General features: G+C 42.3%; 2 protein-coding genes across 2 annotated transcripts in view; one reads left to right on the top strand and one right to left on the bottom strand.

The window, feature by feature from the left end:
• cdk10 (cyclin dependent kinase 10) overlaps window positions 1-14,694 on the top strand; it is a 192,800-nt gene that overhangs the window by 58,123 nt on the left and 119,983 nt on the right. The gene's annotated exons all lie outside the window — the stretch shown is intronic.
• sntb2 (syntrophin, beta 2) overlaps window positions 1-14,694 on the bottom strand; it is a 40,689-nt gene that overhangs the window by 24,791 nt on the left and 1,204 nt on the right. The gene's annotated exons all lie outside the window — the stretch shown is intronic.

Raw genomic sequence — 14,694 nt, 5'->3', positions numbered from 1 at the left:
AAAAAAAACCCAGTTCCATTGTTCGCTATAATATAATTTTTTCCAGCCCTTCAAAGTGCAGGAAAAACGCAGTTTTTATTTGGAACCTAACCAACTCACGTATCCCTCCGCCCAGGGTTAGCGCCCGCCTCTCAGCAGTTGGTTAGGTCCAAATAAAAACTGTGTTTTTCCTGCACTTTGAAGGGCTGGAAAAAATTATATTATAGCGAACAATGGAACTGTGTATTTTTTTTCAGGTAAAACCTCTTTTAGGCCACGAAAATAGGCCGTTTCTTTGGGTCCATTCACAACAATGTATGTTGTAAATCTCTGGGCAGGGCTATGGGCTGGCGTTGCTAACGGGAGGAGTGCAGAGAGTCTTCTACTGCAATTAAAGTACTTGGGGGTTATTTGTAGATCATACAACCCCACTTTAAAAAAATGCTACTATCGCTTTAACGGTTTTTATCTGAAGTGCAATGATCATCAAAGTGATAACACATCCTCTAGACATTCAATCTAATTTCAATGGCTTATTCAATTCAAAACATACAGTCTATAAGTCTGACAAAGTGTTTGTCTTGTGGTTCAGTACTGGGCTTTTCTAAAACCAGCGACTGACCCCTGGGTGAGCCAAAATGGGGGCAGTAGTATTTCAGGTTCTTTGTGGTCAATGGCAAAACGACAAACAAAGACAAGGCTGTTTCCTGTCTAAGAAGCACGGTCTGCCTGAGGCCACATCTCACCTGCTGCTGCATTCAAGAAGATAGTCAGGTGCTTCATACACATTTTAGCTTGTGACATAGGAAGGGCAAGTTTAAAAAAATATATTTTTAGAACAGAGAAATGGACATCTGTCTCATCAGTAGGGTTGCAAAGGGGTGGAAAATTTCCAGTAAATTTCCAGAAACTTTCCATGGGAAGTTAAGCTGGGGAATTTTGGAAATATTCCAAATTGGAAACTTTCCATGGGAATTATGGAAATTATTGGGAATTTATGGGAATTAACTGGAAATTGGGGGTAATTTCATATCCAAACATAAATGTAAATATTTAGTTTTGTCATAAGCAGACATCCATGCAAAATAATACAATTAAAAAACATTTTAACAGATTTATTTGTGAGTAGAACTTTATCAAGTTTTAATTCTTGTATGAACAATCAATTCTTTTACTGAACAACAAAAACCATGAATGTTGAGAACAATATTACTCACACTAAGCAGCGTGCTGTGTGCATGTGATTGAGGAATAGCAGAGATAGATTTAGCACTCCCCTCCCCCTTCCCCTTAAGAGCTTCTAGCTCTTTCAGGCTGCACTTGAAAATAAGAATTTTGTTCTTAATTTGCTTGCCTGGGTAAATAAAGGTTAAATAAAATAAAAATAGATATTCAAGTGTACTTTCTTTAAATCTGGTTGTTTTAGCCAAGATTACGCTACAATATATTTTCCTCAACATATAGGCTATATATTTAAGTTCCCTGTTAAGGGCCAACCTTCAGTTTTGTAAATTTCAATTTTATTCCAGTTTATTCCCATATATTCCAATCAATTCCCATATATTTCCGTTAATTCCCATGGAAAGTTTCCAACTTTGAAAATTCCCGGAGTTTTGCAACCCTACTCATCAGTAGCAGGAAGGATGAGATAAACATTAAGAAATTCAATTTGTGGGGCGGCGTTTAGCTCACTGGGTAGAGCTGCCGCCCCATGTTGAGGCTCAGTCCTCAGTGCAGGCGGCCCCGGTTCGAGTCCCGCGTCGGACGGCCCTTTCCTGCGTGTCATTCCCCCACTCTCTGCCTCCCCATTTCCTGTCTCTCTCTCGACTGCACTATCGATTAAAGGCAATAAAAGCCCAAAAAATATACTTTAAAAAAAAAGAAATTCAATTTGTAAACAATAAATGCTCCCTGCCACATCCAATAACACTCTCTTGCACCATCTCAAATACAAAAAAAAGTAACCATTTACCATTGATAAAGGTTCATTCATTTAGAAAATGTCATGAATGAAAAACATCTCTGGCTGAATCAAAATCCAATCAAATCCTGAACTGAGACTGAATCAATTCAGGAAATCCATAGTGATGCCCAGCAGTGCTGTCTGAGCTGTAAAAAAAAACAACAACTAATGGGCCGAATCAATGAAAACCCATAAAGATCTAAATAAAGTAAACAGATTTGATTAAACAGAGCTCATTTTCCCAGATGCTTTTTCTTTTTCATGACATTTTTCCTCCATCCAGACCAGAACTAATAACTGTTCCTCTCCACAGCCTGTTTCTCTTAGACAAAACTCTTTCTTCCTTCCCCAACAGTACAAACAGACTCGCTGCTTCCTGCTAACATCACACGTCTGTTCCTCTGTCTGTCGTTTGGTCCTGTTAAAAGAACTCATTAGCTCTGTCATGCCTGTCACTCAGCTCCACTTCTGCTGCTAATTAGGCCTGTTCACAGAGGACCGGTCTGAACGCACACACTTCTGCCTCTGTGTGTGCCCATCTACATGAATGTGTGTGAGAGAGAGATGCCAACAACATCCACAAGGCCGGATCATCTGCTTCCCTTCATGTCTTCAACAGTGGGGGGGAGGAAAACAGGGGGATGGATGGATAGAAGAAAAAGAGGACAATACTTAGAGAGGAGAGGGTGCGAAAGGCAGAAGAGTCTGACTTGACACATATTTGGTTGCGGCCTTAGTTCTGCCGCAAAGCTGCCCGTAAAACTACATACACACACACACACACACACACACACACACAAACACACACACAGTAATCATCTTCTAGCGAGGCCAAAATAACAAAATAATAGCTTACAAAGCAGCAAGTCAGTCACAGACCCTGATCTCTGTGTTTTTCCCCTAAAACTGCCCAGAAAGTCTCTGTGGTTTGGCTGCTCCTCCTCCTCCTCCTCCTCCTCCTCCTCCTCCTCCTCTCCTGTTCTTCCTCATCCTCCTCCTCCTCTCTCCTCCTATTACTCTCCCTTCCCTCCTTCTCTATCTCCGTCTTCAGTCCTGAATCTCACCCCGACTTCATCTCTCCCCTTTCCCACCACCCACATGAAGTGCCTCCTCCTCCTCCTCCTCCTCCTCCTCCTCCTCCTCCTCCTCCTCCTCCTCCTCCTCCTCCTCCTCCTCCTCCTCCTCCTCCTCCGACCTGTTCTCTCGCTCTTTGTGTCCTTCTCCCCTCTTCTACCCCTTCACTTCAAATATAAGCTTGCCAGGAACATAATGAGAACAATATGTCAGAAAGCAGCTCAAACACACACAGAGAGAAAGAGAGTGTGTGTGTGTGTGTGTGTGTGTGTGTGTGTGTGTGTGTGTGTGTGTGTGTGTGTGTGTGTGTGTGTGTGTGTGTGCGCGTGTGTGCGTGTGTGTGTGTGCACATGTGCAAACAGTCACTACAGCATGTATGAACATTTCTGTCTGTGTTCCATTAAAAACCCATTTTTATTGAGCTTTGACCAGAAATTTCACTTCTCTTGTTTGAATCACTGCAGTAGTTTGAAGATGGTTCACAGCTGAAGCTACAGAAAAATCAATCTGCAACTATTTTGACATTAAGTCACTTTGTCTTAATTAAAAAGTATCTTAAATGCCAATTTCATGCCTTTTCTGTGGTAGAAAAGTGAGACCACACTGGACACAGCTACTGGAATGTTAATTGATAGCTGAGAATGCATCTCCATTTTGAACTGTTACTGGCAAAGACAAGGAATTTGACTAATTAAGGTAAACTTGACAGAAATGTTTAAAGTCACTTCATCAGACTACTGAAACCAATCAGTCAGTATCAGTACCAACAGTTTTGTGTCATCACTATAGATCAATTTGTCACCTTTGTTAATAAACCTTGAGTATATTTTGCTTTGTTTTAGTAAGTAGTCCGTTCCATTCAAGTGTCCCATACGATCAGGACAGTGGGACTGAAGCAGCTAAAGGGAATTCACATTATTTATTTTACTGTGAATCTCTCTGTGCTTTTCATACACACATCACATGTCAAAACATCTGCAGCAAAAGAGCTTGCTGACAATGAACCTCATTCAAACAGGACATGAACACTGATTGTTGTTTTATGTTTTTTTTTGTTTTTTTTAACACAAGACTCAAAAAAAAAAAACTTTGCCAAAATAAATTAGAGATTACCGTAGATGACCAAATAATCGCCCGCGTGCAAATACGCGCCTGTGCTCTAATAGCCGCCGGGGTCCGACCTCATTTGGCAAAATAAACGCCGGTTCAATTAAACGCCCGGGCGATTAAGTGTTTACCATAGTCTTGCACAGAAAACAAAAGTTGTTTTTTTTAACAGCGCTTCACCGGTTCTCACCTCTTCTGTCAGTCAGCCCCTCCTCTCGCTCTCTCTCCCGCATGCAGGCGCACACACACACACACACACACACACACACACACACACACACACACACACACACACACACACACACACACACACACACACACACACACACAAACACAGGCGCGCTAGACTGAGGGATATAGGGATATAGATAAATGCGCTAATGTACAGTGTTGAAATTACCGCGATCGACCCCCCCTTCCGTTATCATTCATAACACTGATCTGATCAGCTCCCTGTGTCGCGGTTACACAGACAAACTCTCTTTGTATTTATTGTCTGATGTCAATAAAGATGCGTCGGGGGAAAAAGTAGTTTTGTTCCAGTGGTGCTATGGTGACCTCTTCGTTCTTTGCATGATGGTCTGGTGCTGCTCATTGCAAAAATAAATTGTAGCCGGTTGCAAATACGCGCCTGGTTCTTATAAACGCCTGGGGTCCAAGTCGATTTAGCATATTAAACGCCCGGGCTACTAAATGGTCATCTACGGTAGATTAAGAAAGGCAAAGCCTCTGATGCCAGCAGTCAGTGCTACAATGCGACAATGTGGAGTTTCAAATCCAGCACTTCCAATTCAAACACTGACTCTTAAAATATTGTGTATTGTTGATGTTTTATGGCTTCATACTGTACTTGATCGATTCTTTGTGTGGTATTAATCCTTCGTAATGGTTCACATGGTGACGGTGGCCTTTGTGTTGTATGTGAGCCTCCAACAGACGTAGTTCACACTGCACAAAAAGCAGAACTATGTCGGATGTTGGAGGAACTGTAAAATGGTCAGTCTGAATGATAAAGATAAACTATACGCTTTATGCACATAACATTTGTGTGTTTTTTTTAATAACCCTAACCCCTGCTTCCTTTAGGCTCAGTTTTAAAGGATCTGCCATACCTTGCTTAAATATAGACGTTGTTGGCTACATACATACATGACTGCTTGGCACTGTAATCAGATAATACTGTGGGGAGAAACTCTTATTCACACATATCATCATACTAAGAAAAATATTCCCTTGATCCTTCAAAACACAGAGTCACAGCTGCCCCCTCCTCTTTGTTCTCTGACCTGGATCACAGACAAACCGTTTGGGAAATCATGCAGCTGAGGTGTAAACACAGGAGTGTGCTCATCTGCAACAACAAACTGTAATATTTATGGAATTATATAAATCAGTTTTCCAAAGGTTAGTGTATTGGCCTCACAGAGTATTTGAATATGTGTGCCAACTTTTTTTTTTTTTTTACAAAGGATAAAGCAGATTATAAACCAAAACAATCACATTCATCATTCTCTGCAGTAGGGCCTGTTCAAGATTACAAATGTCATCCTGTCATCCTGGCAGCGAGGACACAGCTCATGGTGCTTTAGCTCCAGCTGAGGAGACGCTTGATGCTTCCTGCTGTGCTGGAGATTTACAAGCCAACAAGAGTCTTATGAGTCAATTAAACTAACAAAAAGACAAAGCTTCCTACGTGACAGGATGCTGGAGCTGAGCTCCACAGACCTACACACTACACAGACCTACACACTAGTCAACAGGCCAGTTACAGCTTAGAGGATGAATCAAGGCGAGTGAGACAGTGGAGAGGCCAGATAATCTATTTTTCCTGCTGCGTTACAGTAAGTTTCATTATTGATTCTTCTGTTGATAAATGACTCGTTTTTTCATAAATGGTCTGGCTTGGGCGATAACCAAAATGTAGGACCAGCCGAAATATTGTGATATGATGTCATCACACACAATATTTTTGTTTGTTCATACAAGAATTAAAACTTGATAAAGTTCTACTCACAAATAAATCTGTTAAAATGTTTTATAATATCTTATTATAATGAATGGTCCGGGTATCTTTTATATCATAATTATATGGTTACCTTTTAGAGTTTTTACAGTTTCTGGACGGGCACGGTGGTACAGTGGCTGCTACTGTCACCTCACATGTCAGATCCTTCTGGCACCAAACCTTTTCTTTTTTAAGATGAAATCTTTTTGAAGCAAAACAACTTATCATATTCAAAATGTTATTTGAGAAGATTTTGATGTTGCAGATTTATATAACACATCTGAATTCCCTGTATTGTGTGTGCACAAATATTTGGGGCTACACATTACAAATATCACACACAGTACATTTTTTTGTATCAATCCTCAGACAGCATAACACTCACCTGGCATGAATCAGTTTTCTGAGGCTTCTATTCATACACTACTCACAAAAAGTTCATGCTACAGTGATGAAAGTACCTGGCATTTACAAGGGTTAAAGCAAAAAAAATCTTTTGACTGAAATTTTTTTTGCAAGCCCCCCCCCACTCAGCATTCCTTCGTCCGGTGTGCATAAATTGTCGTCATTTCTTGCCTTGTATTTTAAACCTGATGAAGGAACCTTGTTCTAAAAATGTTGTTTCTTTGATTATTCAATAAATGATTCTGCATATGCATAAACCTGAAGATGCACACTGCCTGCAAACTCAGAAGTGGTGAAAAAGGTGAGTCACCAAACCCCTGTATGGGGGGGTCTGGGGGCATGAAAAACCGAATATCCCTAACTTTTTGTGAGTGTGTTTCATTTTATTCTAATACACACAGACATCTCATATTTAAGTTTCTGTGACCACCACTTGGAAATTCCTTGACAACTGGACACCAGAGACATCTCTGCAGATGGATATCAAAGGAAGTTCATAGTGAGATGGAGCTGACAAACCAGCGTGTCCTATTTCAGGCTGTGCAGACTCATGCTGCGTGGCAGATCTCGCTCCGTGAGGACACCAACCATCACACTTAACCAACGGTCGGCTAGTTTTGGCCTCATCACAAAAGAAAAGAACAGTTCTTCGTCAGGGCTGTCCCCATTTCATCAATGGCCTCTGTGTCTGGTATGTGCTGTTTTTATTCCTCCAATTACTCACACAAAGGGCTCATCCTACATCTCCTCCTCTTCTCCTGCACCACTGACCAGCAGCCTAATCCAATAAGACACAAGGGACCGCTGCAGCAAACTTCAACTAATCACTTCGAAATATGGGATACTGTGTCTGTCCGTCAGCTGCCGAGGGGAGGGGGGGGGGATTAACCAGCACTGTGTCACGTCTGGGATAAATATGCCATGTGATGATGGGGCAGTTTAGGAGGAGCTCATTCATTCAGTCCTCTTCAATGCTGAGACCACCCTCATAAAGCAACGCATACTGAATTTTGATAAGATGACAGCCTACAGTGAAAGAGCATTTCATTAAAGGATCATTTCCGTTTTTTACAACCTGGACCTTATTTCTAGCATAAAATACGATCATTTTACTCACCCAGACAACTTTGGTGTCATTTGGAGTTGTTTTGACGAAATTAGCCCCAGTGGAGCGGCGCGTATATCCGTATAATGCGAGAACACGGGGCATGCAATGCAGCCTCTAAATAACACATTATCCGCCGCAAAACTCGTTCATTTCACCAATATTTTGTTATGATAGGCTAGTGCTATTCCCCTCCGAGCTCGTGGTGGCATGTTAACAACATCCGGGGTCTGTAGGTTGGCTACTAACCTCTTATCTGGATGATGTCATCTCCGACCGCTGCCCGGCTCATTCTGATAATAATCATTCTGCTTTGGCATTCAGGTCCATTTTTATCTCAACTAGCCGGAGCTTTAGTGAGTCCAGGCTGTGGAGAGGAAGCCCGTGGAAGCTGAACTTCATCCAGCTGCTCATTTTGTTCTGACAAGTCAGAAACACGCAGAAACGAACCATAGCATTAGCCGTAGCAAGTTAGCCACGCAGGGCAGCGGTCGGAGATGACATCATCCAGATAAGAGGTTAGTAGTCAACCTACAGGTGCAGCATGTTGATAACATGCCACCACGGGCTCGGAGGGGAATAGCACTAGTGTATCATAACAAAATATTGGCGAAATGAACGAGTTTTGCGGCGGATAATGTGTTATTTAGAGGCTGCATTGCGTGCCCCGTGTTCTCGCATTATACGGATATACGCGCTGCTCCACTGGGGCTAATTTCGTCAAAACAACTCCAAATGACACCAAAGTTGTCTGGGTGAGTAAAATGATCTTATTTTATGCTAGAAATAAGGTCCAGGTTGTAAAAAACGGAAATTATCCTTTAAGCTTGGTGTAATTCAATGAAAGGAAATGTATCATTTCTGCCTCAATAATAGACTACATGATGGACTGGTAGACATTTTTTTGCAGACTACAGCGATATTAGGAGAGAAGATCCCATTTGTTGCCTTTGCAGATTGGCTTGCTTGTTTAAAGGGATAGTTCGCCCAAAATTGAAATTGCACTCATTATCTACTCACCCTCATGTGGACTAAGGGCTGGGAGAAGTTTCAGAGTCCTCCGTGGCTTCTCTGAGTTACAGGGGTCTCGGCGTAGCAGTGCATGTCCATATAACGGTTGCAAATGGATACCAACTGTCTTCTTAACAAAAAGACACACCAAAAAACATCCAAATACCTCCATGCTGCTCATATGTAATGTCCGTCTTGTATTGAAAAATGAAACAAGTCTATTTTTCAAGCTTGTTTGTAGCGGAAGCTCCTCTTCCCGGGACAATTTCGCATTTCGCATTTCGCCGAGACCCCCTGTAACTCAGAGAAGCCATGGAGGACTCTGAAACTTCTCCCAGCCCTTAGTCCACATGAGGGTGAGTAGATAATGAGTGCAATTTCAATTTTGGGTGAACTATCCCTTTAAAAGCACAGACATTGGACAAACTACAAAATTACAAACAAACAAAGAAAATCAAGATACAGACAAATGTTCTTGAAAGACCTGTTTTGTACGGCGGCCCTGAGGGCCCCACACACTGCATCTTAATAAAATAAATGCAAGACACAAACCTAATATCGAAAAAGCACTTATTTCAATCCAAATCACCATGTTTTCCAAACCCAACAAAGTCACGACTCCCCATGACGAGGGTAAATATGCCACTGAGGTCACAGGAGGGTCGTTGCCCCTATGCAAACAAAAAAGTTATATGGTTGTTCAGGTAACAGATATAGCGTCCATCAACCAGCTTCTCTAGTGAATTAGTTTGGCTCAGTATCTTGGCACGTATTCATAAGACAGCGTGACTTTGCATAATGTCCATTTGTGTTGTGTGGTTTTAAAGTAATTGAGTAAACGACATGTGATTGAAACCAGTAAAGACAAATGATCTCGGTCCACAGGCAGAGAATTCATTTACAGTGCTTCTGCTGGATATTTACAGTCATGTTAAATATTCTCATCCTCCTTAATTTGAGTTTGACTTAAACACCTTCTCTCATAACATCCTCCTTAAAGGTAGAGTCTGGAGGTTTTTGCTCAAAAATAATTGCTAGACTTATACAAAATTACAAATGAAATCCATCTTAATCATTACCTATGGCTAGTCTGTGCTTTGGTCTTTTGCTTTGTTTTGTTGTGCACAGGGACGTTTCTGGGTGGAGAGCGAGATAGTCCGCGTTTTCTCTCCAGCCAAAGACAGAGTTCAGGTGAAGTTTCATGCAGCCCGAGTAGGAGGGCTGCTACACCCGCTAGCTGTCCTGGATGCTAGCGGCGGATGCTATCCACCATCGCTAACATCCGCTAGCTCGACGCTAACTTCGGCTAGAAGTGGTGGCTAGCATCCGCTTCCCAGCTCACCACAACAGCCTTATACTCATTACAGCATAACACTCGAGGCTATCATTGTCTGTGACTATCTACTTCCTCTTGGCCATATATTCCACAAATTTAAAGCAGAAGTAAGCGGAATATTTGTGTTAATATAAGTCTTAAATAGTTATGTCTTCCGACGGCAATCACTTACATAGAGTGTTTGGCCTGAAACACGGGTCTGTCAGTCACTCTGCTCTGCTGTAAGCCGAGGAGAAAACTTTCCTTGTATCCTACAACCTTTATCCAATGAGGAGAGAGAACGGCATAAAGGGGCGGTCCTCTCTGTGTGTGCAGCCAAGGGATGCGCGTGAATGTGGTGACGTAGGGACGAGGGCGGGGACTGCTAACTCCATCGGCTGACAAGAAGTTAGCCAAAACCACCGGATCACTTACTTCTGCTTTAACATCCAAATTCACTGCTATACAGATGACACCCAGATCTACCTACCTCTCCACAAAACTAAAACTGCCCACCTCCTTCTCCAAATACTGACTGGAAATCAAATCCTTTCTCAAACTAAAACTGTTATAAAACCACAGTTCTCCCCTTTGCCACAAAATTCACTTTGACAAAACTTGACAGTTCTTACCTCCCAATTAATAACTCCTCTGTTTCACCTTACTCCCAAGTCAAGGGTCATCCAGCCCACCATCACTCCAAGCTCACATGTTGCTGTTAACATTTACGTGACAATAATCGCCTTTGCGCGTCTCTCATCCAACAGTGCTGATATTCTTGTTCACTACCTGGTTACATTGCGCATAGATTGCTGCAACTCCCTTCTCTTCGGTCTCGGTTACCTGGTCCTGAACTCCTGTCCTTCAGCAATTTCACTGGCTCCCAGTCAAATATCAAATTGACCTGAAGATTCAGCTCCTCACCTTACAGGAAATCCACAACCTCGCTCCACTCTCAGGTCTTATTCTTCTTCTTCCATCCACCTCACCATCCCATCCACTCACTTGGCCACCATGGGGGCTTGACCCTTCAGTATCTCTGTAACACAGACTCTCTCTCTATTTTCAGATCTCCCCTCCAAACACATCGCTTCAAACTGGCATATGAAGTCTCACCGTTTTCCATCTCGTTACATCAGTGCTTTATATTGATTTTATACACCGTGAACTTGTTTGATTAATTTATTGATTGATTGGTTTTGGGTGTTTTTGAAAATGGCCTATAAATAACATGTATCATATGTAATGACTCGGACAAAATTAGACTGCCAGTTCATCCATGCAGTATGCTTCAAATGGTTCAAAGGTTTGGTCGCAAGCCTGATTAAAAACAGGACACTTCTATACTCTCTACTCTCGCATGCAGCAGCAACGGTTACAGGAAGAAGAAAAAAATCACTGAGAATTTGCTGCAACCCTGGAGCAGCACGAATCACAGAGGCGCTAAGGTGTTGACCTTTGCCCTAAATACGCACATGCGAGCAGAGGTCAGGAATGTGGGGCGCCTAAGCTAATTGTGAGAATATCTGGGGGTTTATGTATTGTGTACACGGCACAGCGGTCTGGAAAAATCAAGCCTCGGTCTAACTGGCTGCAGACCCCCCCCCCCACCCACACACACACACACCGTCTCTGATGAGAGCCATCAGAGACAGAGGGAGAACTGAGGAGGAAGAGCCAGTCCACAAACAACACAGCTCTCTGCCCGTCACACTGACAAACAGTGACAAGCAGCTGATACATTCTTCCGCAGAGAGTCGGACGTCTGGACCGAGGCTGTGGCAGCGGGAGACCATCTTACACTGATGTCACCGCAAGGCGCCAAACTTAGATTATTCTTATTCCCGTTTGACAAAAAAGCCCCTCCATGGTGTTTGTCTGCTTGCAGTAAATGACTCAAAATAAAATAAACTGTACAACCATTCTTCTGGGGGGAAAAATCATAATATATCACCTTGCCTATGGTATCTCAATATGTCATAATATTACTTAAAGGGATAGTTCACCCAAAATTGAAATTTCACTCATTATCTACTCACCCTCATGTGGACTAAGAGCTGGGAGAAGTTTCAGAGTCCTCTTCCCGGTTCGTCAAATTTGGACGAACCAGGGTCCGTCCTCTTCCCAGTTCGTCCAAATTTGACGAACCGGGAAGAGAAGCTTCGAGAAGCTTCCGCTACAAACAAGCTTGAAATATAGACTTATTTAATTTTTTTCGGGATAATTTAGCATTTCGGGGCTTCAATATAAGACAGACATTACATACGAGCAGCATGGAGGTATTTGGATGTTTTTTGGTGTGTCTTTTTGTTACGAAGACAGTTGGTATCCATTTGCAACCGTTATATGGACATGCACTGCTGCGCTGAAACCCCCTGTAACTCAGAGAAGCCACGGAGGACTCTGAAACTTCTCCCAGCCCTTAGTCCACATGAGGGGGAGGAGATAATGAGTGAAATTTGAATTTTGGGTGAACTATCCCCTTAAGATATTCAGTTCAGTATAATGCTCAAGCCTAATGGGCAAAGTTGGCTCTAGTGTTTGCAGCATCTCATTGTTGAAAGAAGCTTCTCATCTCATGACGACGGATTTGATATCTCCTGAAATTTCGATTTTGGGTGAACTATCCCTTTAATACATTATTACATTAGGATATGTATCATGTTGCCATATTCTTGTCAATGCACAGCCCTAACCAGCACAATGGGTGACTGCAGAGTGAGTCTATCACAGAGTCGACCTAGGTTTATGTTGGGAGGCACAAACGGGTCTCACTTTGACTTGAGTGGAATTGTGTCACACATTGATTAGTTACTACAATTTGTGCTCTTCAGTATTCATCCAGCGTCCATTCCATGCCATTAAACACTGCACTTAGCTTCAAGTTTCCAGGCCCCAGGGGGCTCTGTGGCCTCTCTCCTTCCATTCACTCTTTTTTCCACTTTTCTAAACATTGAACAACAACGGCAAAGTTTAGTATCTGACATCTTCTCCACGATGAGCTCCTACCTCCTCTACCTACAGCATGTTGCCTCTATCTGCAAAAGGCATGTTTTACTTTGTATGGAGCAGGTTTTCTCCATCTTCACAGTTACACCGCTGCATCTCTGGGCAGCGGAGAGTTAGTTTTCCCACTGGCCATAACTCCTGGTGGGGGGATGCAGCCAAATTGGCACCTTTGTTGCCAGATTTACTACATTATCTGGCCCCTTCAGCACCTATGAACGAACCTAGTGACTTTTTGGACAAACCCAACATCCTTTCATAGAAAGGAGCTGGTAACATAGTCCCATAGATACACCTCTTGCTACTTCCCACATGGACACAGATGTTCTTGCACTTGTTCTAATCTACTGTCACGACAACAAAAACAGAAAAATATGTCAATGAGTGTAGCTTTATTGTGAATTTGTCTGAATGTAAACACTGGCGATAAAGAGCTTAAACCAACCAACCCTGGACTAAATGCAAAAACACATCACAGCATCATTAAAGGGATAGTTCACCCAAGATTCAAATTTCACTCATTATCTACTCACCCTCATGTCGACTAAGAGCTGTGAGAATTTTCAGAGTCCTCCGTTCCTTCTCTGAGTTACGGGGGGGTCCGCGCAGCAGTATTTGTCCATATAATGGTTGTCAATGGATACCAACTTTCTTCGTCCAAAAAGACAGACCAAAAAACATCCAAATACCTCCATACTGCTTGTCTGTAATGTCCCTCTTGTATTGAAGCCCCGACATGAGAAATTGTTCCGAAAAAAATTAAATAAGTCTATATTTTAAGCTTGTTTGTAGCGGAAGCTCCCAGTGTCTCGGTTCACTGCTCTTCCTGTGACTGGCGGAACAATTTCTCATGTCGGGGCTTCAATACAAGAGGTATTTGGATGTTTTTTGGTCTGTCTTTTTGGACGAAGAAAGTTGGTATCCATTGACAACCATTATATGGACAAATACTGCTGCGCGGACCCCCCCGTAACTCAGAGAAGGGACGGAGGACTCTGAAAATTCTCACAGCTCTTCGTTGACATGAGGGTGAGTAGATAATGAGTGAAATTTGAATTTTGTGTGAACTATCCCTTTAACATACTAGTTTGCTTTCCCTTGGAAGCAGCTCCACACTGCTCATACTGACCAAACACAGCCTAGCCTCACATTACCTTTGAACGCGTCTTGCTGATGTGTGGACAGTTTTATGGAGCGAATATGGAGTCTGCGTACATTAAAAAAAACAATTTATGTGAAGCAGTTTAGGAGTATACTTTGCACGTGTGATGCACTTACTAATGATTCTCCTTCATGGTTTAATTGTTTCTAGTATTAAACCATAGCTGCTGCCAGTTAAATAAACAAACACTTGTTGTGTTACATTGTGTTTTGTTCATATCCTTGTTCCACTATTGTTATTACACAGTTTGATTCACTTCTGCTTTGCCTGTCCCCGGACAGAATATCACTGCAGTCACACACACACACAAATCTCATCTACTCATGGTCACAGTGTTCCCTTATCTTTAGCAGCTCACATTGATTTAAATACACAGTGCATTTGACTGTTGACTGTGACCACAACTGTGGTTACTTTCCTGTTTACACTAATCACTGTCTCTCTGTTCCAGTGATATTATTTCTCCTCTACCTCCTCTTCCTCCTCCTGACTGACAATAGATCAACTCAAGTAACTCAAGTTTGTTTATGCCCCTCTGGGTGTGTGTCTGTAGTTGTATCAT

Source organism: Trachurus japonicus, chromosome 6 (assembly GCF_045865225.1).
Source record: "Trachurus japonicus isolate A0001 chromosome 6, Traja_1.0".
NCBI classification, from domain to species: Eukaryota; Metazoa; Chordata; class Actinopteri; order Carangiformes; family Carangidae; genus Trachurus; species Trachurus japonicus.
This window is presented reverse-complemented; position numbering and strand designations above follow the sequence as displayed.